The sequence below is a fragment of the Lipotes vexillifer genome, unplaced genomic scaffold, assembly GCF_000442215.2.
Source record: "Lipotes vexillifer unplaced genomic scaffold, Lipotes_vexillifer_v1.1 scaffold466, whole genome shotgun sequence".
NCBI lineage: Eukaryota > Metazoa > Chordata > Mammalia > Artiodactyla > Lipotidae > Lipotes > Lipotes vexillifer.
The window spans coordinates 2189971-2215200 of record NW_006796103.1 but is presented as its reverse complement, the minus strand read 5'-3'; the positions used below and the strand labels follow the sequence as shown (position 1 = coordinate 2215200).

General features: G+C 41.1%; 4 pseudogenes; 2 read left to right on the top strand and 2 right to left on the bottom strand.

The window, feature by feature from the left end:
* On the top strand, positions 1–21007 carry LOC103086700 (RNA/RNP complex-1-interacting phosphatase-like; annotated as a pseudogene).
* LOC103084481 (RING finger protein 11-like) lies at positions 10978–11663 on the bottom strand (annotated as a pseudogene).
* A 1188-nt stretch (positions 21008–22195) lies between the features above and the next one.
* On the bottom strand, positions 22196–24115 carry LOC103086427 (uncharacterized protein C2orf78 pseudogene; annotated as a pseudogene).
* A 74-nt stretch (positions 24116–24189) lies between these two features.
* The window catches only part of LOC103086144 (serine/arginine-rich splicing factor 3 pseudogene), a 2319-nt pseudogene continuing 1278 nt past the window's right edge, over positions 24190–25230 (top strand).

The following is a 25230-nucleotide window of genomic DNA, read 5'->3' as shown; positions in this document are numbered from 1 at the left end:
GCCAGGTTGGCGACTTTGGCACTCTTGGCGTTGGGTGGGAGGTATCTTGGGGGTCACATGGGCCAGTGGCATTATGCCGGCGGGCGCTGCAGTCAGCGTCGCGGCTTTTCCGGACATTAGTCAGCCAAGAGGAAGGGCAGAAAGCACATCATGGAAAGGTAAAGCGCCTTGGCCCCTGGGCCTTGCCGGTGGAGCTCAGAGCCCCTGGGCCTGTGCTTCGTCTCTTGTGCTGTCGCCTGTCAAATTTGCTCCCGCACGCTGGCCCATCTGGCCTGTGCTAGTGGGTATTTGTCATCTCGCGGCTCAGTTCACAGTAGCTGAAAGGGACAGTGAGTGTGATGTTCTGATTTCTCCCCATCATTTTAAAAGGGAGGCTCTGGCCATTGCCCCTTGGGTAAAATGCAGAGGGACTGCTTTTTAAGATGGGACTGTCAGTGTTGGGGACCCTCCTTAATTACCAGAATGGAATCCCCTTCAGTTCCTCAAGCTGTGTTGTTTAGGCACAGAAAATGTGAGTAATAGTTACTGGAACTAAGTTTGAGTGAAAAAACGCACCAGTACCGCTGAATTTTCCATCGAAACAGTTGATTTGTGTTGTCTCTTGGAATTATAAAGTGCGTACTGTTGCTTCCTAACCGGTGTCATTTGAGAGATCTACCTCTGTACATTCAAATGATTAATTTTGAGATTTTGCTCATATGTGCAGTAAAATCTTTAATTCTCTAAGACCTTCCTTTCCTCCATCTCATACCCCATTAAGCCCGCTTCAGTTTATCTCCTGAATTTCTTCTGAATCTGTCAACTTCCTCAACATCCTAATACTGAACTTGCCTGTCTGTTGCAATTAGGTCCTAACTAGTGTCCATATATCTTGTTTCTGTCCAATCCATTCTTCACACAAGAAACCTTAAGAGCAACTTGGAACATTGCTCATAAACATCGCTCAAAAACATTGTTTTGAGAATAGAAAACAAACCGTTGGCCTTTAAGACTCTGCGTGGTCTAGAATCCTCTCTGCTTCTCTGGCCCCATCTTGTGCCACTTTTGCCCTCACTTTCCATGCTTTAGATACACTGAATTAACCTTAGTTCTAACTCATCTTACAGAAGTCAGTTCAGATATTATTTTTCACTGTGATTCCTAGCATTAAGGAATTTTATTATCAGGTTTTGTATGAGGATTAAAACTAAACTGTGAAGTGGAAGAATTGAGTTTAAACTATTTCAGTCAACACGCATGTATTAATGATACCTTAGTAGTCAACACCAGGCTAGGTTTTATCAGGGATACAGAAGTTCTGGCCATCTCTGGTTTTAGATATCCTTTATTTGTTGAGACAATTGCATTGTTTTGTTGCCTTTTATCTCTTTTCTAGATGGGAACACAGGAACAAGGGAAGTATAAGTTATTACTAGGTGGGGTTGAATAAGTGGAGCAGCAAAATGCAAAGCAGGTAGAAGAGGGACCTACTCTAGAGGGATATGATTTCCATTTTCAAGGCGCATTCATCCTATGCAGGGAGACAGCCTAACATAAAATTTGCCTAATAAAAAAATATATTAACAGGTGGAAAGACTATCTCCCAGTTGAACAGTGGATGCCTGGGACTCGTTTCATTGCTTTCAAATTTCCTTTAAAAAAGGTAAGCAAAAGTTAATACCGTATTCTTCCAGAAATCTGAATTCACCATACAGAGCCCTGGCTCTCAACCCCATCATACTCTATTTTCCCTTTTTATGGCAAATAATTTTTAATACCTCCTTTACTAACCAGAATGGAATTCATAGATAAATACAACCTGCTTTTGTACTTAATTTAAAAAAAGAACAACAAGACTGTAATGCCCTAACTATAAATAAAGAATAAGGTAATTTATAAGAAAGTAATATGTATCTCAGTATGTAAATGTTTGGGGATGACCATACTAGAAATATAGAAATAGTCAGTTACTTGTACCATGAATGCAATAAACTATGGACTTTGAATGATAATGATGTGTCGGTGTTGGTTCATGACCTCTAACAAATGAAGCACACTGATATGGAATGTTGATAATGTGGAAGGCTGTGTGGGATGAAGGAGAGAGTGTATAAGTGGGAACTGTGTACTTTTTGCTCAGTTTTGCTGTGAATCTCAAACTGCTCTAAAACTAGTCTACTAATTTAAAAAAAGTGTGTGTTGCTGGCACTTGAATAACCAAACAGATCAATGGAACAGAGTACACAAATAAGCCAAACACTTAAAAGAATATTTAGCAGTGAAAGCCATCCTTCCTATATGTAGATATTCAAGAAGTATTTATTTTTGTGTCTATTTTCAGGCACTCTGCTTGGAGCTGGCAATTCAGTGGTAGGCAAAATTGATGTGGTCCCTGCCTTCTGGGAGTTTACAGTCTGGTTACGAGACCAACATGAAATAAATAAACATAGAAATAACTATATAGAAGTGAGCTTATTTTCTTCCATCTAATCTCTGTGGAAGAAAGGATTGTAATATCACTTGTAAATTCCAGAGGAGGAAACTTTACTTTGAATCTCGTATGTTAGCGTCACAGGGTTTGAATAAATGGATAATATAATAAAGGATTTTACACACATGTACTTTCTTATTTTATTCTTTCTGACAGAGTTTGAAAAGAATCTTGCTCCAGAAGAATGTTTTTCCCCCTTGAATCTTCTTTAACAAACTCCAAGAACAGAATGAAGAACTTGGGCTGATTATTGACTTAACATATACTCGCCACTATTATAAGCCAGAGGTAAATGGAACCCGTAATTGAAAATGGCCTTCTTTCTGATACTGTAATAATTCATAGTAATTCAGTAGTTATCATCTTATGCTAAGGTGAATCCTGGCCTTCTTTCATGGGTTCAAAAAGAGAAGCTAGTGGTTTCCTTAAATACACATTTCTAATTGCTGTTTCAAAATGAGATTAAAGATATGGATTGAGCTATAATATTTGGCAGTAGGCTCTAGATATGCTTAAGAAATTGTATAAGCTTCCATTTTCTATATTTTGAAAATGAAGTAAACTTTAGTAAGAATAGTAGTAGCCTAAAAGGAAAGAAAGTTATGTCCATTATGTCTTTAGCACTTATTTTAAGCAGTTGCCTGAGCATGTTTAAGCATCACTGTAAAAGACAATTGTTCTCTAAGTTTTATGCTTTCTTTTCCTAATACTTTCTGACATAATACAGAAACCCATATATTCTCTTGTCCCATGTAGGACATACCAGTGCATAAGAATTATCCTTCTTCTGACCTGTTCCATGGCCTTGGGAGACAGTAACACCTAATGTTTGTTAATATTTGTATTGCAGTTTGCCATTTAGAAATTTTTCATATCCATTGACTTAGTTAATCTTCACAGCAATCCTTTGCTGTTGAAGTGGAAGTAGTACTGATACCTCCTACTGAGTGCTTACTCTGCACTAAGCTCAGAGGATAGACAACTACAATTACTAATTTTACAGACGATGAAACTGACTCTCAGAAAAGGAAGAATTGAAATTTCAGCTCTGTTATTCCTCTTTTTTTTTATTGTGGTAAAATATAGATAAATAATATTTATTTTAACCATTTATAAATATGCAGTTCAGTGGCATTAAATACAGTCACAGTGTTGTGTAACCATCACCACTGTCTACAACCAAAGCTTTTTCATCATCCTCAACAAAAACTCTGTAACCATCAAACAGTAACAAACCCATTTTCCCTCCCGCCAGCCCTTAGTAACCTCTATTCTATTTTCTGTCTCTGTGAATTTTCCTATTCTAGGTACCTCATGTAAGTGGAATCTACAATATTTGTCCTTCTGTGTCTGGCTTATTGCACTAAACATCGTGTTTTCAAGGTTCATCCATGTTATAGCACGTAACGAATGCCATTTCTTTTTTGGCTTAATAAATCCCATTGTGTGTATATACCATAGTTTGTTATTCTACGGTTGATTGACACTTGGGTTTTTTCCACCTTGTAGCTATCGTGAATCATGCTGCTATGATCATTGGTGTACGAATATTTGTTGAAATCCCTGCTTTCAGTTCTGTTACATGTGCAGTGTAGTTAGTAGCAGAGTTGTTCAATCATATGGTAGCTCTACGTTTAACCTTTGAGAAACTGCCAAACTGTTTTCTACAGTGTCATCTTGTTTTTAAACAATTTTCACAAATTTTAAACATATACAAAAGTATAAAAATACTGTGAGTCTTCCTTGTATACCCATGAACTCATCCAGCTTTATTATTTACCAACTGATGGCTGTCATGGTTTATGTATACCCCCACCTGTTCACCCCATTCCATATTATCTTGAAGCAGCTCTGAGACAACACATAATTACACCTATACGTTTTTGGTATGTGTATTTAAAATATAGAACTTTTATTCCTTAATATCTTTTTTTAATATTAAATACCCAGTGAGTGCTCAAATTTGCAGTTGTCTCCTAAATGTCATAAAAAATTGTTTATAAGAATTTTGAATTAGATCCAAATAAGGTCCACACTTTGCCGTTGATTGTTAGGTCTCTGAAGTCTTGTTTAATTTATAGGTGCTCCCTCCATGTGTCTCTCTCACTTTTTCTTCCTCCTTGAATTTTCTTTTTAAACAAACAAGGTAACTTGTCCCATCTAGATTTTGATGATTACATTCCATGTGTTGTTAACATATTTTTCAATCCTTTTATTTCCTGTAAATTGGTAGTTGATCAGAATGAAGGTTGCATGTTTTGTTTCGGCAAGACAGTTTCATAGGTGATGATGTGTTCTTCCATGGAGACATATATAATTGTCTCTTTCTGTGATATGAGCAGTCACTGATGATTCATACCTACATCCATTAATTCAGTTGAGGCTTCAAAAAATGGTGAATTCTGTTGTTCTTTTTTTCACTTATTAGCTGGGTATATTTGTATGAGGAGAAGATTCCCCTCATCTACTATTTGGTTGCCCAGTTGTAGAGGCATGATTCTCTTCTTTTATTTAACAGTTTTCAAAATAATGAGTTGATTCACAAATATTCTCCAGTGGTGACCAATTTTGTAAAATTTATTTGTTCATATCACCGTGGACTCCGTTACAGTTATTATTCTAACTGAGGCCCTATCTTTGGCCAGTTGGAGCTTCTCAGTGACTCCTGAGTCCTTTTGACATGACATCAGTTGTTTCTAGACTTTTGCAGTGGTCAGAGCTAGGAAATATGTATTTTTTTTTAATATTTTTAAAATATGTCATAGGTTCCTACTGCTACTTTCCATTTAAATTCAGAACTAGAGAATTTTCACTTATCCTTTTCTGTCTTCTATTGATATTTTACTTTCTCCAACCCCAAGAATACCAGTTCTCAAGAATGCCTGAAATTGGCTCTATTTCCTAATTTGAATACAAGTTCTTCTGACTCTATTCTACTATTCTACTTAAATCACAGCCGCTTTATGGCCCTTGAAATGTAAGATAGAACATAACGGCAGGTAGAACTGTTTATATCATTTTGAGTTACATGTGCATTCATTCACATAGATTTGATTTTCCTTTTGCATGCCTAGTAGCTGTCCATTCTGCAGTTTTAATGAAAATCAAGTGATAATTACTGGTTAAAGCAGCTTTGGAAAAAATGGCTCTCATCAGAATGACTGACATACTAAGTTTAATGTACTCTCCTGGTTTATGTTCTGCCTTCTCTAATTAATTTTTTATTCGTTCCCTACAAAGGAAATAATACATATTTTCATGGTTTTGCCTTATAGGACTTACCAGAAACTACTCCTTATTTAAAAATTTGTACAATTGGGCATCAGGTGCCAGATGATGACACTAGTTTTAAATTCCAATGTGCTGTTAATGGGTTTCTGAAAGAAAATAAAGATAATGGTGAGTTGTTTTTGTTTTTTGTTTCGTTTTTCCTTTACCTGAACTTTGGTATGCATTTTGAGTGGGGTTGGGGATTTTTAACATTTTTAATAGTTCTGACATTAGGCCTGTTGTGTTTGGTAACATTAAGGTGGAAATGTCAGATGGTGCTAATAGAGTACGGTGTTTTTCCTGTTTATGGTCACAACAATTTAGTTTAGTTTGGAAAGTGATTTTTGTGAGAAATATGAACTGAGCTAGCTTACTTATCTCTTCTTTAAAAATTTGAATGGAACATACATAAGAAAATAAAAATGTTCTTTTGTCCTATTTATTGGTTGAGAGGTGTAAGAAAAGGTGAAGACTCTCAGGTTCTTAGCATATATAAAATAGAAAACAAAAAGCAAAGGTTCGGAGTGAGACAGATCCCTAGAAGCAAAACAAAACAGAGTGGACCAGAAGAGTGGCTTCCTCATCATATGTGTTTAAGATATTTTTGCTGCTTTTACACTTTGGGTGCAAGTGAGGAAGAACACTACCACCTCTTATTCTTATCTTCAGACAGGAAGAACTTAAAAGGCTGGTGTTTTCTTGTTTCCACTTTAAGATCTACTCTGTTGATAGTAGGTCTTAATAGCATGTGGATTTTAAGGATCCACTTGCCTTTTTCTAGCATCTAACTATCAGAAGGAACATGATGTTTGCCATGTTTTAAGACTGAGGAATCTTTTGTCTTTGGAACACCACTGACCCCCATGAGAAAGTGTTCATTTTGTCCTCTTTCTAAATTTGGCCTGAGGAGTGTGCACTTTATTAAATAAATCTAACAGACTGTAAATATTCTGTGTATATATAAAATGATGCACATATATACATAAAACAAGGAGTAGGGGAGAAGGAATAGAGATGGAGGTGGGAAGATAGGGGATAGGAGGTGAGAGAGAGAGGGAGAGACTGGAATTTCAAGATAAATTTTCATTCTATAACCTGGTTGCTTAATGCAGGTAGTAGCTCTTAAATATCTTAAGCCTTATTCACAGATCTTCCGTGTACTTTAGCTTTAAAACTTGAGAGGCTTGGCCTTGCCTGTGATAACCAGGGTGTCTAAAAAGGAGGCAAATTATCTGATTTGTGTAAACTGTAGTCACAGAAATGTTACCTGTTAAGATGTTAGGGTGCAGCTGCCAGCCTACTCACTTGCTCCAGGCTCCTTTGTGTGTGTTCTGTCTGTTCCGCGTGGGCTAGAAGATCCTTACAAGTGCATGAGAACACGTTTGTAAACCTTGATTGTTCTCATGTTATACCAAGTGTAGTCCATTGCATATGCTGACTCCTCTGTGGGTCTTCTGCATGAAGTGGGTTAACTTCACCATGCTCTCTGCCATTGCAGTCTCGGGACCTTAGTTATGATCCACTGGTGACTTCCTCTGCTATAAGCTCCTACCACAGATGCCAGACTCACTGATAATGAGGAGGAGACTATACTATCCACTCCCTAGAATTGGTAGAGACTCAGAAAATAAATTGTTTCAGTAAACACCGAGAGCCTTATAGGTTTGTTGTTAGGGCACGGGGATACAGAGGTGAGTAGAAGTCTTTGTTCAGTAGCACCTTACAGTTATCTAGGAAGATAAACATGTAGTGACTATAAGTGGGTTAGTTATGATAAAAGAATCAAGTGCAGCGGGAATATAGAGGATAAACTGAGGAAGGCCTGACTGAGGAGACAGCGTTTGAGCTGGGCTTGGAAATTGAGGAAAGCCTGACTGAGGAGACAGCATTTGAGCTGGGCTTGGGGGAAGAGGATTTTGCCGGAATGAGGAAAGGACAGCCCAGGTATTGGGAACAGGTACAAAAGGCACAGGGCTTGAACTTGTGCTCTGGAGGGGCAGCCTCTGGTGTGAGTAGAGGGTAGTGTGAAAGGGCAAAGAATTCATACATTCATTTTCAGCAAATATTTGTATAACACCTTCTAAGTTGAAGGCACTGTTCTAGGAAGTAGGAAGGGAGCAAAGTTCTTGCCCTTACATAATTTACATTCTAGTGGAGGAGAGAGATGAATAGTCAATATATGGAGTGTCAAGTGGTGGTAGATGCTTTGGAGAATAACAAACGAAGATGAAGAGGTGAGGGAATGTGGTAGGTGATCAGGGAAGTCCCCTATATTAAGATGTCGATTGAGCAGAGCCTTGAAGTGAGAAACAAGCCATTGGATATCTGGGAGAGTGGAGATGGAGTGGGAGGGTGTGTTCTGAAGCAGAAGGAATAGTAGGTGCAAAGACCCTGAGGCACGACTGTGCTTGGCATGTTTGAGGAATAATAAGGAAGCTGGTGTGGCTGGACAGGGGAAAGTGAGTGAGGGCAGGACAGTAGAGAATGAGATCAGGGAGGCTAGCAGGGCAAAGGACGGAGGTGGATGATGTAGGTCCTTTTAAGTCATAGTTTGAACTTATAATTCAGTTGGAGAGACAGACTGATATTTGTTTATAAAGAGTTCTCAATGCTATGCTAACAACTTGGGCTCTATTCTGTGCTAAGCGAAGATGTTTAAGCAACAGAGCTATCCAGCCTAGTTTATATTTTAGAAAGATAACATCTTCCATGTGGAGGATCAGTTGAAATAGAAGAGACTGTTAGAATTGTAGGGCGGTAGTAATCCAGGCAGGAGATGACGAATGCCAGACACCCCTAGTCACAGACATACTTTTGGCAGAGATCAGCTACATGTTGATGTTTTATATTTACTTTCTCATATAATTTTTTTTAAGTGCTGGACCACGAAATACTGTGGCATAGTTGGAAAAATCTGAGACTTGATTCTAGTCTTTTTTCTGTTTGCCTGCTGTGCAGCTTGGACTTACGTCTCAAGCCTTACTTTTTCATTGTGAAATAAAAACGGTACTAGTTAACCCGGGAAGTCCACAAGCACATAGAGCCGTGGCATGTGAGGAGCAGTGAATGAGAGAAGGAATGGAAGTGCACTTCAGAAACCGTTTGTTCTTTTTAATATTGAGCATTAAAATTGAAGGCATTCCATTTGTTTCACTCAAAAACAAATTCTATTCTTCTGGTAGCCTGTTTTTGTTTTTGTGTTTCCACTCCCTTTTTCTATAGTCAGATCAGTTCCTGATGGGCATTCTCCAGTCCATGCTATTGCATCTGATTGGAGGCTATGCAAAATTTCCCAGAGATAATGAATTTTGACTTTATAGTAATTAATTCTTGATAGTACGTTCCTGCAAAAACACTCTTTTCTTCAGTTTTTCCTTTTCAGGTTAGTGGTCGTGTTTTGGTAACTAATAAACGCTACTCTTCAGAAAATTGTATAACTTGTTTTTAGTGTATCTACTTTGCTTACTTAATTCCATATTCCCTGTTTTATAGACAGACTTATTGGTGTCCACTGTACCCATGGTTTAAACAGGACTGGCTACCACATCTGCAGGTGAGTTGCCAACCCCAAGAGGCAGACCACGTTTAAATTGTTCTGTTTACAGTAGTAATGTAAGCTGAATGCAACAAATGCAGTCAGAGAAATGTATGAAGTGGAAGGGAAGGCAATTTTGCCCCCTACTCAGAGGTGACCACCAGTAATAATTTAGCACATATTTTTTGAGATGTAAAAAATGCAAATATAAGCATATACAATGGTCCCTTGGTATCTGCAGGGGATTGGTTTTAGGACTCCCCATGGATACCAAAATCCTCAGATGCTCAAGTCCTGTATGTAAAATGGTGTAGTATTGTCAGCCTTCCATGTCTGCAGGATATGGAACCGTTGGATATACAGCACTGACTGTACATGTGATTTAATGGTATAGTATTTAGACATTCTAGTTTATAATTTAATATATGGTGGACATCTTCCTATGAAAATATTTGGAGACCTCAATCTTATTTAGTTATTTATTTATTTTCCTCCAAATTTGCTTTATGTAGTTGGATATAAATTAATGAACCAAAACTTAAGCAAGATACACGTAAGGATTTAATAGAACCTGATACTGTAATTCTTTCAGTTTTTCTCAAACTCATCATGGGGCTTGTAAGAAAATTAACCAACATGGATACTGCTACAGTTGAATGTCAAATCCTTAAGTGCTTATGACATACTAAATTCTTCTATAATGCACTTATGAAGAACCCTTCAAGAGACTTGTGTTTTGTATGTAGAAAAGTGTTGATTTCTTTGAGGAGTGAAGCATTCAGCTTTCATGGATAAATCCTTCTTAGGCTGAGGCAATCATTATCATATCCCTCTTTGCCATGAATTGTCTTATGAATGGTCATATCAGTCTGTTTTGGCAAATGAGTAATTAGGGGAAGGCTGTTATTGTGCTTATGAGAATGATATTTTTCTCTGAAAAAAGATGAATATGCATTAGGAAAATGACCATTGGGACTCTTTTTCTGCTTCCTCCTTGTTTTGTTAGAATATGATTCTTGGTTTTACAGCAGCTATCTTGTGACCCTGAGATGACTGTATGCCAATAACGACAAATGGTAGATTAGAAAGAACCAGCAAAGACAGAAAACAGCAACATCAATAGTAACAACAATCACAGCAAAAGAACAATGGGACCTTAACTTGTGGAGTTCCTATAAAGTAAAAAATAAATGCTCTATGTTTATTCTTAAAAAAAAGAACTATGCAAAAAAGCTTAAAACTACTTTTTTTGTGCCAGTGTTATAAAATGTAGCTTTAAATAAAACCTTGACCCAAATGCCAACAACTTCAGAAAAGAATTTGGGTAGGTGGAAGAAGAAAGATATCTCACTTAGGAAAAACAACTACTATCTTTATCCTAATCTTCGACACACAATTGAAACATATATAGCTGATGTAACACTTTACACAAATCCTATGTACTGGAGCAATAACAAGATCTAAATACAATTATATTTTTAAACACTGGGCGAAGGCTTTACATAAAAATAGCATCCTACTTTTCCCCCTGAATTTCTAAAATATCACGTACTTTTCCCCAACATCTGAAGCCATTCAGGAATTTTTAGGAAACTTTCATGCATGATCTTAATTCCTAATCCCCCACTCTTTGGGCTCAATGACAAAAGATCAAAACCACCAGAAATGATGGTTCTTTTGAAGTCAGGTGAGAGACACTGGCTCAGTTAGTCTCGTAGGACAAAAGCAGTGCTGCATCAACTGTCTCCATGCAGGAGGGGCACGTGAAGGATCTCATCAGTCAGTCATCTGTACAGCCCAGGTGATCTGCATACACAGCAGAAATCAAATTGGGTTCTCATAAACAAAGTCCATCATACAGATCACACATTCCGGATCATTTTTTATAATATTTGTTTTATTTTATTGATGTTTTTATTTTGGTTGAGCTGGGTCTTAGTTGCAGCCGGTGGGCTCCTTAGTTATGGCATGCAAACTCTTAGTTGTGGCATGAGTGTGGGATCTAGTTCCATGACCAGGGAACGAATCCGGGCCACCTGCATTGGGAGTGCAGAGTCTTTAGCCAGTGCACCACCAGGGAAGTCCCCTGGATCCTTTTTTCTGATCCGTTTCTTCCAGGATCATAAACTCCTTTAGGCTGATGCTGTATGAGGCCTATTCTTTTGAGCTATCCTATTTTGTTCCTCTCAGCTGAGTTGCTAGACGAGTCTGGCTAGGTGTTGGATGATAGACCAAAACTGGAACTTGATCCAGATATGGCAGCAGCGGCTCCTGATCCAGCTCCATCCCTTTGTCAAAGCTAGCCCAGTCGGACTGAGACTTGTGAGGCAAGGAGATGTCATCCGAAGTGGGGGACTTAAGGCACTCCCCCATCTCTTGGGGCTTGAGTGTGTGATCTGTGTGCTGTTTTGATAGTCTTCCAACCTCATTCTTTTTTTATTATTATTATTAATTAATTAATTAATATTTTTATTTCTTTGTTTTTGAATTTTTAAAATTTATTTATTTTTTATACAGCAGGTTCTCATTAGTTATCTATTTTACACATATTAGTGTATATATGTCAATCTCAAACTTCCAATTCATCTCACCACCACCGACCCCCGCCCTGCCCCGCCTTCCCGCCTAGGTGTCCATACGTTTGCTCTCTACATCTGTGTCTCTATTTCTGCCTTGCAAATCAGTTCATCTGTACCATTTTTCTAGATTCCATATATATGCATTAATATACAATATTTGTTTTTCTCTTTCTGACTTACTTCACTCTGTATGACAGTCTCTAGGTCCGTCCACGTCTCTACAAATGACCCAATTTTGTTCTTTTTTATCTCTCAGTAATATTGCATTGTATATACGTACCACATCTTCTTTGTCCTTTCATCTGTCAATGGGCATTTAGGTTGCTTCCATGACCTAGCTACTGTGAATAGTGCTGCATTGAACATTGGGGTGCATATGTCTTTTTGAATTATGGTTTTCTCTGGGTATATGCCCAGTAGTGGGATTGCCGGGTCATATGGTAATTCTATGTTTAGTTTTTAAGGAACCTCCATACTGTTCTCCATAGTGGCTGTATCAGTTTACATTCCCACCAGCAGTGTAAGAGGGTTCCCTCTCCTCACATCCTCTCCAGCATTTGTTGTTTGTAGATTTTCTGATGATGCCCATTCTAACTGGTGTGAGGTGATACCTCACTGTAGTTTTGATTTTCATTTTTTTAATAATTAGTGATGTTGAGCAGCTTTTCATGTGTCTATTGGCCATCTGTATGTCTTCTTTGGAGAAATGTCTATTTAGGTCTTCTGCCCATTTTTTGATTGGGTTGTTTGCTTTTTTAATAATGAGCTGCATGACCTATTTATAAATTTTGGAGATTAATCCTTTGTCTGTTGATTCATTAGCAAATATTTTCTCCCTTTCTGAGGGTTGTCTTTTCGTCTTGTTTATACTTTCCTTTGCTGTGCAAAAGCTTTTAAGTTTCATTAGGTCCCATTTGTTTATTTTTTTAAGGCTGCATTGTTCCTTTGCTCATTGATGAACATATAAACGTCTGAAGTTTTTGATATTATAAAACGTCAAAGTAATGAACATTCCTGTGTGAACACCTTTGAATATATATGCTTTGTCTCAGTTAACTTTACTCAGAATGGGACTTCTGCATCAAAGAGTTGATGCCCTTATGATTTTTGTGGATGTTGCTACACTGTACCAATTTATGGTTGTTCATGCAGGAAATACTTATTGAGCATGTGTTATGTTTAAGCACTGTGCTGGTTGCTAGCAAAAAGGCTTGTGAAATTTTGTGAGTGAAGAGACTTGACCTGCCCTTTGTGAATTCTAACAGTCCAGAGAGGGAATAGATATTCAAGAATCATACCTTGCATGTAGAATTACAACTGTGACAAGTGCCAAGGAGAGGAACATGGTACCATGAGAGCATATTTTAGGGAGGATTTGATCTCATCATGGAGATTAGAGAAGGTTTATTTCGGTATGTTTCAGCTGGTATCTGAAGGATGAGTAGGTATTAAGCAAATAGGGACGTTGGGGAGAGATTTCTGAGCATAAGGAATAGCAAAAGACCCTATAAGAGGAAAGCATATGCTGTGTTGGAGGAACTGGCCAGGAAGGTGGGGCTGTTGGGGGAGCACGTGATTATAATGGAGCTACAAGCATGGGTAGGAGCTGGATAGTGCAGGCTTATGTTTAAGGTTTCAGACTTTAAGAGTAATAGAAAACCATTGAACATTTTTTGTTGAAGGTGAGTGTGTGGAACATGCCCAGTTGCATTTTCAACCTATCATTTTGCTACCGAGTGGAGAATACACTGCAGGGAGAAAGAGCGGAAGTGAGGAAACAAGTTAGGAGACTTTTGTAGAAATTGGGCATAATGGTGGCTTGGACGAGGTTATGGTGGTCATTTTGGTGGAAAGATGTGGACAGATTCTGGAGGTATGTAAGCAGTATCATTGTTAGCACTGGTGGTGGGTTGAGGATGAGGGTGAGGGAGAAATAGCTGTCAGTGATGGTGATTCCTACATTTCTGGCTCCTATGGTTAGTTAGATAGGGATTTTTAGATATGATGTTAATATTTATCCTAATTTGTCTTTTGTTATTTGTTGGTTCTTGATGAATACTCTGTCATATTAAGTCTCCTGTTTTTAGCTTACAGAGCATTTTCACCGAAACTGACTGTTGCATGTTATCAGATAACTTTTTAACATCTGCCAGTTTGGTCCTGTATTTTATTCTCTTTCATTTATTAATTAGGTTGTTGTAATAATGTAAATAATTATATTAATAGATTTTCTAAAGTTGCGTTACCCTTGCATCCTTGGAGTAACACCTTTTAGTAGTCCTGGTGTATATCATTCTTTAATAATTATTGATTAGATGTGCTGATATTTTCTTAGGATTTTTATATCTATATTTGTAAAGCAAAATTGGACCTTTTTTGCAAAACCTTGATTTTCTTTTCTTTTTATTTACAATTGACTCAAATTTTGTTGTTTTGTAGATATTTGATTGATGTAGAAGGCATGTGGCCAGATGATGCAACTGGATGTAAGTATAAGGGTTGTCACTACTTTTCCCTTATAAAATTTGAAGGTAGAAGTGTGGGGGAATTTCTCAAATTTTGGACAAAGAGAAAAGTTTGTAATTCATTTGTTCTGACATAAGATAACATTTTACCAAAAATTTTTAAAGGGATGTATCTGGAAATAATGTGATATAATAGCCTGAATAATTAGTCAGTGGATTTCAGCATTTTTTTCCCTTTTAAATTTATTTAATTAATTACTTTATTTTGGATATTATATCCACTGCACCACCAAGGAAGTCCCTTTTTCTTCCTTCCTTCCTTCCTTTCTTTAAAGCTCCAAGTCATTTAAAATATATGACTTCTTACTAAAAATCTCCAGTCCATATAACCAAAGGGTTTATAACTTCTCCTCTAAAAGTTATATTCCTGGGACTTCCCTGGTGGTCCAGTGGTTAAGGCTCTGTGTTTCCAATGCAGCAGGCGTGGGTTCAATCCCTAGTTGGGTAACTAAGATCCCACATGCTGCGCAGCCAAAGAAATTTTTTTTTAAAGTTATATTCCTGTATTATTGAATTTAGTGGTTTAGATTTTCTTTTAATGTTTAGAAGATTTCAGTTTATTTACCAGGAACAAACAAAACATAATGTAAAAATAGTCTTCCAAAAACTATTTCCATCATTCTCTTCTTCCCTTTCTCCTGCAGACTGGTGTTTGATCTTTACAAGTTCTCTGTCATTCCATAAGAAAGCTGCTCTTCTTCTGGTTTCTAAGAGATGGTGAACAGTGGTAAAATATACAGTTTACCTAAATTTCTAGAGTACACTTCAGGGAGCGAATGATGGGGTGGGATGTTGGGGTAGAGTGAGAGATACAGATTCTGGTGAGACTGAGAGTCATTCACAAAAATTACTGGGCTGTGGTGAAGGGAGAACAAAAATAAATCAGGTTCCTGCTGGTGGACAGGAAGCCAAAATGAAGAAGAATGGTGCGTAGCCGGGCAGTGTAATTAGGCCCATAAGTGCTGTGTCTTCTGATAGTAATTATGAACAGGAACCAACTAATAATTACTAATAACATGTAGGTGACCAATCCTTGAGAGCTGAGGCAGAGAGATGGAAAGATGGCATTATACCTTGTCCCTGGTTCATTGAGTTTCCCAGGCTGGTTTGTGACTAATCTTGGGTGAAATCATAACTAAATCATTTTTGCTAAGGTGATCAGCCTTCGTGGGGTCCTTTCTCTGCACTCTGTCTAATGATAAAGCCCACTGGTTTATGCCTCTTGGAAAACAGTTATTTCAAAACAGTATAAGTGAAGCATTGATGAAGCAGCCATGAGGAACATGTTTCCAAGTGGCCTCTCACCTCCTTTTCAAAGTGCTTTAAAACTTTTTTCATCCAAAAATCAATAAAAGAAAAGGAATGGGATCAAATCCCGTACAGAGGTAGTGTAAGAAAAAAGAGAATAAGGAGCAGAATAGCATCTCTTCAAACAATAAAATCAAGTTGGAAAAGACAGGTCCACAAAACAGATCAAAACTGTAACCTATTATTTCAAAGTGGGCTAAAAGATGTTAGGAAAAACAATGGAAAAGATGAAAGAACATGAATCAAGGAGGGAATGGGAAGTTATTGTTTAATGGCTCTAGAGTCTCTGTTTGGGATGGAGAAAAAGTTCTGGAAATGGTAAATGCTGATAAATGCCACCTATGGGTATTTGGTTTTAGTTGACCTTCTTCCATGAAAGGGTTTGGAGAGATTGAGAAACTATGCTGCTGCCTCCATCTTTCGGAGGTCCTGCTCAATCTTTAGACATAATTATTTTGAATTTGGATAGTGGTGATGGTCGCACAGCATTGTGAATGTATTTAATGTCACTGAATTGTATACTTGAAAATGGTTGAAATACTAAATTTTGTTTTATGTGTATTTTACCATAATAAAAAAAAGAAGAACGGACAACATAAACCGGAATTAGGTAAGATGACAGAACTCAGGACAGAATTCAAAATAAAAGAAAAAAAATTCAGAAATGAGGAGTAATTTAAAATAATACAAGAGTGGGGAGTTCCCTGGTTGTCAGTGGTTAAGAATCTGCCTTCCAATGCAGGGGATGCAGGTTTGATCCCTGGTTGAGGAACTGAGATCCCACATGCTGCAGGGCAACTATGCTTGCACGCTGCAACTACTGAGCCCATGTGCTGTGGAGCCCACGCGCCACAACTAGAGAGCCCACGAGCTGCAAGGAAGAGCCCATGCACTGCAATGAAGAGCCCACGTGCTGCAACCCGACACCGCCAAAAATAAATAAATTAAATAAAATAATACGACTGAATGAACATAATGGTTAATGCCTTGGGAGAAACAAACAGGAAAAGGAAAAATTTTTTAAATCCAAAAGAAGATAAAGGGTTTCCCTGGTGGTGCAGTGGTTGAGAGTCTGCCTGCCAATGCAGGGGACACAGGTTCAAGCCCTGGTCTGGGAAGATCCCACATGCCGCGGAGTAACTAGGCCCATGAGCCACAGTTACTGAGCCTGCGCATCTGGAGCCTGTGCTCTGCAACAAGAGAGGCTGTGACAGTGAGAGGCCCACGCACTGCGATGAAGAGTGGCCCCCACTAGCTGCAACTAGAGAAAGCCTTCGCACAGAAACGAAGACCCAACACACCCAAAATTAAATAAATAAATAAATTTTTTAAAAAAGAAGATAAAAAGAATTTTAGAGAAATGGAAAACATAAAAGATAGGCAAAAAAGAGTCAGGACAGCTCTGAAAAGAGTAATATAAGTACGTATAAGAATCTATTATACCATAAAAGTGACATTTCAAATCAGTGGGACAGATTAGTCAATAAATTGTGATATATACATGTTGAGGTATAAATAGTTCTCTGGAAGGATCCACAGCACGGCAAAAGTGGATGTCTCTGAGGAGGGAAATGTGTGGCTGGGGAACGTGGGGAAAAGGGTGACTTTTCATTGAATACCCTTGTGTACCTTTTCTAATGTTCTGTCATGTGAATTTATTACCTCTGAAGTTCGCCTGAGTTCAAACCCCAGTTCACCAAATTACTAGCTCTTAATCTTGGGCAAACTCTTCACACTCTCCAAGCCTCTGTACCTGTAAAATAAGGTCAGTAACTTAGCCTGGTGCTGCCTGGCACAGAATAAACTGTCAATAAATGGAGAATATTAGCGTAAAAAAACCAAATGCCCATCAATGGATGAATGGATTTTTAAAATGTGTATATGTGAAATATTATACAGTCATCCAAAGGAATGAAGTACTGACACATGCTGCAACATGGACGAACTTGAAAACATTATGCTAAGTGAAGGAAGCCCCACGTAGTTGTCACATTTGTATCATTTCATGAAATGTCCAGAAAAGGCAAAACCATAGTGACAGAAAGGAAATTAATGGTTGCAGGGACTGAAGGAGGAGGGGATGAAGAGGGCCTGCTGATGGTTACGGAGGCTTCTTTGTGGGGTGATGAAAACGTGATGGGTTAGATGACGGTGATGGTTGCATAAGCTTGAGAATGTACGAAATGACACTGAATTTGCAGTTTCAGAAGGTGAATTTTATGGCATGTGAATGACATTTCCAAAAAATAATTTTGAAAATGAAAATTGCCAGTTTTCCTATGGTCATTATCCACTATCCACTGTCTCCATCTCTCCCTTCTCCCCACTGCATTCCTTTTCATGCCCACCCCTGCTGCTCTCTCCCATCCTCACTCCCTCAAGCTGCCCCACGAGGCCTCCCAGGGAGCCCCTGAACGGCTGGGCGCCTGGGTTCTGTGGCTGTTGGAGGGGCTGCCCAGTGCACGTGTCCCCACCACTCTCACCCGTGAAAGTGGACGCTTCCGTCGGATTTTTCTCGTGCGTTTCAGTTGATGGTGATGTTTACAGAAGGCGGCATGTGCCCTGTTCAATGGAGGAAACCCCTCAAGTTAATATTTAGGCCCGTCCAGAACTTTGATCTCGTCCACCAGTAACCTCAGGATGCTGTGTTCTGAAAGCCAGGTTGGCCGCCTCCGGGCACTTGCAAATACTGAGGACTTTGGAGGCATTTGGGCTTATACCTCCACATGTGATGTGACATCAGCCCTTTGCTGCACCTCTCTAAGTGAAGTGGCACAGGAATACTGGCCTTGCCTGTCGTTGCCAGGATTAACTAATAGTGCATCAGCTGCCCTGGTGCTCAGGTGTTGAGTACATGGTGATTTACATACCAGGCCCTATTCGTGGGCCTCCTGATGCAGCAGCTCCCTTGGCTCTGCCCCTGTTGTCAGCTGCCCCTAGGTTAACTCTGAGCCCTAGCCACCTCTCTGGTAGATTTCCCTATTCCCCCACTGTAATCACACCTGAATAAGGCAACTCAAACCTTTCAGAGATGTGTCCTGAACCTCTTGTTTTCTTAAATACCTATCTGGTGGTTGTGAGACTTAAGGCCAACCTCCCCAAGGGACTTTTTCTATTCCTCCTAGTAAACCTAGACTCACCTTCTGTCATCTTCAACTCTACTCAAATTTGGTTCTTTCAACCCTAGAGTCTCTGTTTGGGATGGAGAAAAAGTTCTGGAAATGGTAAATGCTGATAAATGCCACCTATGGGTATTTGGTTTTAGTTGACCTTCTTCCATGAAAGGGTTTGGAGAGATTGAGAAACTATGCTGCTGCCTCCATCTTTCGGAGGTCCTGCTCAATCTTTAGACATAATTATTTTGAATTTGGATAGTGGTGATGGTCGCACAGCATTGTGAATGTATTTAATGTCACTGAATTGTATACTTGAAAATGGTTGAAATACTAAATTTTGTTTTATGTGTATTTTACCATAATAAAAAAAAGAAGAACGGACAACATAAACCGGAATTAGGTAAGATGACAGAACTCAGGACAGAATTCAAAATAAAAGAAAAAAAATTCAGAAATGAGGAGTAATTTAAAATAATACAAGAGTGGGGAGTTCCCTGGTTGTCAGTGGTTAAGAATCTGCCTTCCAATGCAGGGGATGCAGGTTTGATCCCTGGTTGAGGAACTGAGATCCCACATGCTGCAGGGCAACTATGCTTGCACGCTGCAACTACTGAGCCCATGTGCTGTGGAGCCCACGCGCCACAACTAGAGAGCCCACGAGCTGCAAGGAAGAGCCCATGCACTGCAATGAAGAGCCCACGTGCTGCAACCCGACACCGCCAAAAATAAATAAATTAAATAAAATAATACGACTGAATGAACATAATGGTTAATGCCTTGGGAGAAACAAACAGGAAAAGGAAAAATTTTTTAAATCCAAAAGAAGATAAAGGGTTTCCCTGGTGGTGCAGTGGTTGAGAGTCTGCCTGCCAATGCAGGGGACACAGGTTCAAGCCCTGGTCTGGGAAGATCCCACATGCCGCGGAGTAACTAGGCCCATGAGCCACAGTTACTGAGCCTGCGCATCTGGAGCCTGTGCTCTGCAACAAGAGAGGCTGTGACAGTGAGAGGCCCACGCACTGCGATGAAGAGTGGCCCCCACTAGCTGCAACTAGAGAAAGCCTTCGCACAGAAACGAAGACCCAACACACCCAAAATTAAATAAATAAATAAATTTTTTAAAAAAGAAGATAAAAAGAATTTTAGAGAAATGGAAAACATAAAAGATAGGCAAAAAAGAGTCAGGACAGCTCTGAAAAGAGTAATATAAGTACGTATAAGAATCTATTATACCATAAAAGTGACATTTCAAATCAGTGGGACAGATTAGTCAATAAATTGTGATATATACATGTTGAGGTATAAATAGTTCTCTGGAAGGATCCACAGCACGGCAAAAGTGGATGTCTCTGAGGAGGGAAATGTGTGGCTGGGGAACGTGGGGAAAAGGGTGACTTTTCATTGAATACCCTTGTGTACCTTTTCTAATGTTCTGTCATGTGAATTTATTACCTCTGAAGTTCGCCTGAGTTCAAACCCCAGTTCACCAAATTACTAGCTCTTAATCTTGGGCAAACTCTTCACACTCTCCAAGCCTCTGTACCTGTAAAATAAGGTCAGTAACTTAGCCTGGTGCTGCCTGGCACAGAATAAACTGTCAATAAATGGAGAATATTAGCGTAAAAAAACCAAATGCCCATCAATGGATGAATGGATTTTTAAAATGTGTATATGTGAAATATTATACAGTCATCCAAAGGAATGAAGTACTGACACATGCTGCAACATGGACGAACTTGAAAACATTATGCTAAGTGAAGGAAGCCCCACGTAGTTGTCACATTTGTATCATTTCATGAAATGTCCAGAAAAGGCAAAACCATAGTGACAGAAAGGAAATTAATGGTTGCAGGGACTGAAGGAGGAGGGGATGAAGAGGGCCTGCTGATGGTTACGGAGGCTTCTTTGTGGGGTGATGAAAACGTGATGGGTTAGATGACGGTGATGGTTGCATAAGCTTGAGAATGTACGAAATGACACTGAATTTGCAGTTTCAGAAGGTGAATTTTATGGCATGTGAATGACATTTCCAAAAAATAATTTTGAAAATGAAAATTGCCAGTTTTCCTATGGTCATTATCCACTATCCACTGTCTCCATCTCTCCCTTCTCCCCACTGCATTCCTTTTCATGCCCACCCCTGCTGCTCTCTCCCATCCTCACTCCCTCAAGCTGCCCCACGAGGCCTCCCAGGGAGCCCCTGAACGGCTGGGCGCCTGGGTTCTGTGGCTGTTGGAGGGGCTGCCCAGTGCACGTGTCCCCACCACTCTCACCCGTGAAAGTGGACGCTTCCGTCGGATTTTTCTCGTGCGTTTCAGTTGATGGTGATGTTTACAGAAGGCGGCATGTGCCCTGTTCAATGGAGGAAACCCCTCAAGTTAATATTTAGGCCCGTCCAGAACTTTGATCTCGTCCACCAGTAACCTCAGGATGCTGTGTTCTGAAAGCCAGGTTGGCCGCCTCCGGGCACTTGCAAATACTGAGGACTTTGGAGGCATTTGGGCTTATACCTCCACATGTGATGTGACATCAGCCCTTTGCTGCACCTCTCTAAGTGAAGTGGCACAGGAATACTGGCCTTGCCTGTCGTTGCCAGGATTAACTAATAGTGCATCAGCTGCCCTGGTGCTCAGGTGTTGAGTACATGGTGATTTACATACCAGGCCCTATTCGTGGGCCTCCTGATGCAGCAGCTCCCTTGGCTCTGCCCCTGTTGTCAGCTGCCCCTAGGTTAACTCTGAGCCCTAGCCACCTCTCTGGTAGATTTCCCTATTCCCCCACTGTAATCACACCTGAATAAGGCAACTCAAACCTTTCAGAGATGTGTCCTGAACCTCTTGTTTTCTTAAATACCTATCTGGTGGTTGTGAGACTTAAGGCCAACCTCCCCAAGGGACTTTTTCTATTCCTCCTAGTAAACCTAGACTCACCTTCTGTCATCTTCAACTCTACTCAAATTTGGTTCTTTCAACCCTAACCTCTGACCCTGCTTTTTACTTCTGCCATTTCATCCTCACTCCTGCTTCCTTTCATAAATCCATAAATCTCTTTTGGTCTTCCTAGCCCTGGGCCAAGTTCCTTCCTCTTTCCTCAGTTTTTACCCCTTTCCTTCATTCTCCCATCCAACTTTCAGTCCTTCCTTTCTCATGCAGACTTTGATTCCAACCCCATCAAAAACAAACCAAAACAAAATAAAACAAAGAAACACGCCACAGTTAGCAGCATCTCTAAATTCAAAAGGTTTTTTACTCATCTATTAATTCTATTACATTTATTTATTCAGTTTTATTGTTTTAAAATATACCAAGATAAATAGAGAAATTTATACCTATCTTATCTATATATGGAAGAACAGCTTGTCCCCAAGGTGGCACCAGCAAGCCTAGCAGCTCTTACTTTACATATCCGTAGGAGTCAGCAATTTCCATTTCTTTTTCCCTCTCAATGAAAAATTGCAGTTTCCCCAAAGAGGTGTATTTGGCAGCATTCTCACGTTGTTGTTGGGCCCACCTCTTCATGGCCTCCCGCTCTGGCCTCTGCCCTTGTTCGACGGGCTTTGACATTACTGGCTCAGGAACATTGGGTTCCCTCCACGGAATTGTTTGCTTGCTGAAGTCTTGGAGTAGAAATGGGGTTTGGAGCTTGGCTGGGGACTGGCGCTTAGTCACAGCAGGGGGAACAGGCTCCCGCTGGAGAGAAGTGCAAGATGAAGTTTTGTAGGGTGCACACCTAGGAGCAGCAGACTGAGGGACACTAGGCTGCATATGGTCGGTCCAACCTGCTTGGGTTGGCTTGGTCACAGTTGGCTGGGCTTGTTTGGCAGGACCTGGCAAAGAGGCAGGAGCTGGCTGGGTTGAACTGACTGCAGCAGGTTGAGCTGAGTTAGTAGAAGCAGGCTGGGCATGGTCGGGCACGGTCAGCCACAGCAGGCCGATGTGAGGCCAGAGACTGTGGCCTCCGAAGAGCAGGTTGAGCTTGAGGCTTGTCCCAGGCAGAAAAAGGCAGAGGAATCAACTTGACCTTTCCAGGAGGCGGCAGCTCATACTGGGATGGAGACGGACACTCTCTTTCAGCACTGCTGTCTGGTTTCTGGGCTTCGACTTGAGTTTTCTCAGGACCCTTACCCTCACATGGGGTATTCCGCCATGGCTGGATAGCTGGGGGTGGCTGGGGGGCTTTAGGGTTGCTTGAATTTCCCAAGACCCGACAGGAAGAGAGCCCAGTTTTCTTATCATTTTTCTCCCCCAGTGCATGAAAAAACTTCACAGACTCCAGCATGCGCATGCCTAGGGAGGTTCGAGGCTTTTTAAAGCTCTCTTGGATAAGCTCAGTTTGCTGTTTCTTTTGCTTCATCTGGGGAATTGTTGGCTTCTCTTCTGCCTTAACTTTGTTCCCTGACTGCTTATTCTCTTCAGCCTTTTTCCTTCCTCTGGTCCTTGTGGTCTTTTCCTGCCCATGGCTCTTCGTTTTGCTGATCTTTCTGGATGCAGCTTTCTAAGGTTTGCCTTTAGAATGCTTGGCCGTGTTCACAGGAGCCCTGTCACTGACTGCAGCATTGCATAGAACCACTTCTCCCCCTAACAGGCACTCTGGATTCTTTGGCTGGATTTTGGCCTTGGGAGCACCACTGATAGGCTCAGAGGCTTTATGTTTGTTCTTCCTGGGTTGATCAGAGGGAACGTTTATGACATGTGGCTTTTCCTGCACCTGATTCACCTTAATGGCTGTGGTGTCTTTGGCTTTGATCACGTTGGGACCTTTGCATTGATCAAGATCTTTCAAAGAATTAAAGAGCTGGGGAAGGTGAATATCCTCCGCCAGTGTAGTAATGTCTGCAAAAGCACTGCTAGATTCCATCCATTTTCAAGTGTCCCTAGGTCCTCAAGACTCAGGCTGTTCTTTCCCAGATCAGCATTTTCAGAACCAGGCTGCTCCTCTTGGCTGAGGGGATCAGTGCAGGCCAGGAGCTGGTGAATATCAGGGATTTCTAAAGGGAGTAGTGGAGGCTCTTGGTTTTCTCTCGGGATCTGGTAGGCATCCAGAGGCTTTGAAAGCTTGGTTTTAATATTCTCCAAGATCTTACTCTCTACTTGTCCCTGGCTTGGAGCTGGAGGCAGGGCCAGGAGACTACTTGCACTCTGGAATGGAACTGTCCCTGAAATGTCCCCAAGTTCAGGTGGTGGGTTACTCTCAATTATCTGAATATTTCTTCTCCTGCAGGACTTGGGGTGTTCTTGAGTTTGTGTCACACAAAATGTCTGGCTTGGAGGTTGCAATCCCAGGGAGTTTTTCATCACCAGGGAAGTCTCCATCCCTACAAAGGAATCAAGGTAGAAGTCAGTCCCTCGTAAGTGAGATGCTCCCCCTAAACACCAACACAGCCATCATGTACCTTGAAAGTTACTTTCTGTCTCTGGAAAGGGAAGGAGGTGGAGGGACAGGGAGAGAGAGCAGGAGAGGGAGAGGGGAGAGGGAGAGAGAGGGGGGAGAGAGAGAGAGGGATAGAGGGAGGAAGCGAAAGACGTCCCTCCCTCCCTCCCTCTCTCCTTCCCTCTCTCCCTCTCACTCCCTCCTTCTCCTCCCTCTCCCTCTCCCTCCAAGCCTCCCTCTCTCTCCGTCTCTCCATCTCCCTAATTCCCTCCCAGAGAGGGAGAGATGGAGGGAGAGGCAGAGATAAGGTACAGGGAGAGGTAGAGGGAGAGATGGAGGGAGAGAGGGAGAGAGATATGCAGAGGAGAGGGAGAGAGAGGGGGGGGGAGAGGGAAAGAAGTCTCTTCCTCCCTCCCTCTCCCTCTCTCCTTCTCTCCCTCTCTGCCTCTACCTCCATCTCTCCCTCTCCCTCTCTCCCTCTCCCTTGTCTCTGCCTCTCCCTCCATCTCACCCTCTCTGGGAGTGGGTGAGGGCAAGGGAGAGATGGAGGGAGAGGGAGTGACAGAGGGAGGGAGAGGGAGAGAGGAAGGGAAAGGGTGAGGGAAGGAGATGGAGAGCGGAACAGGGAAACAGGGACAGGGTGATAGGGAGGGAGAGAGGGAGAGAAGGAGGACAGAGGGAGAGGGAGGGAGGAAGAGACCTGTTTCCCTCTCCCTCTCTCCCTCTCTCCCTCTCTCCCTCTCTCTCTCTCCCTCTCCTCTCCATATCTCTCTCCCTGTCTCCTCCCTCCCTCTTGCTCTCCCTCCATCTCTCCCTCACCCTCTCTCCCTCTCCCTTGTCTCTGCCTCTCCCTCCATCTCTCCCTCTCTGGGAGGGAGTGAGGGAGATTGAGAGGTGGAGGGAGACGGAGAGGGAAGGAGGGAGGGAGAGGGAGAGAGGGATAGAGGGAGGGAAGGAGAGATGTCTTTCGCTCCCTCCCTCTATCCCTCTCTCCCTCTCCCCCCCCCTCCTGCTCTCTCTCCATGTCCCTATACCTCCTTCCCTCTCCAGAGAGGGA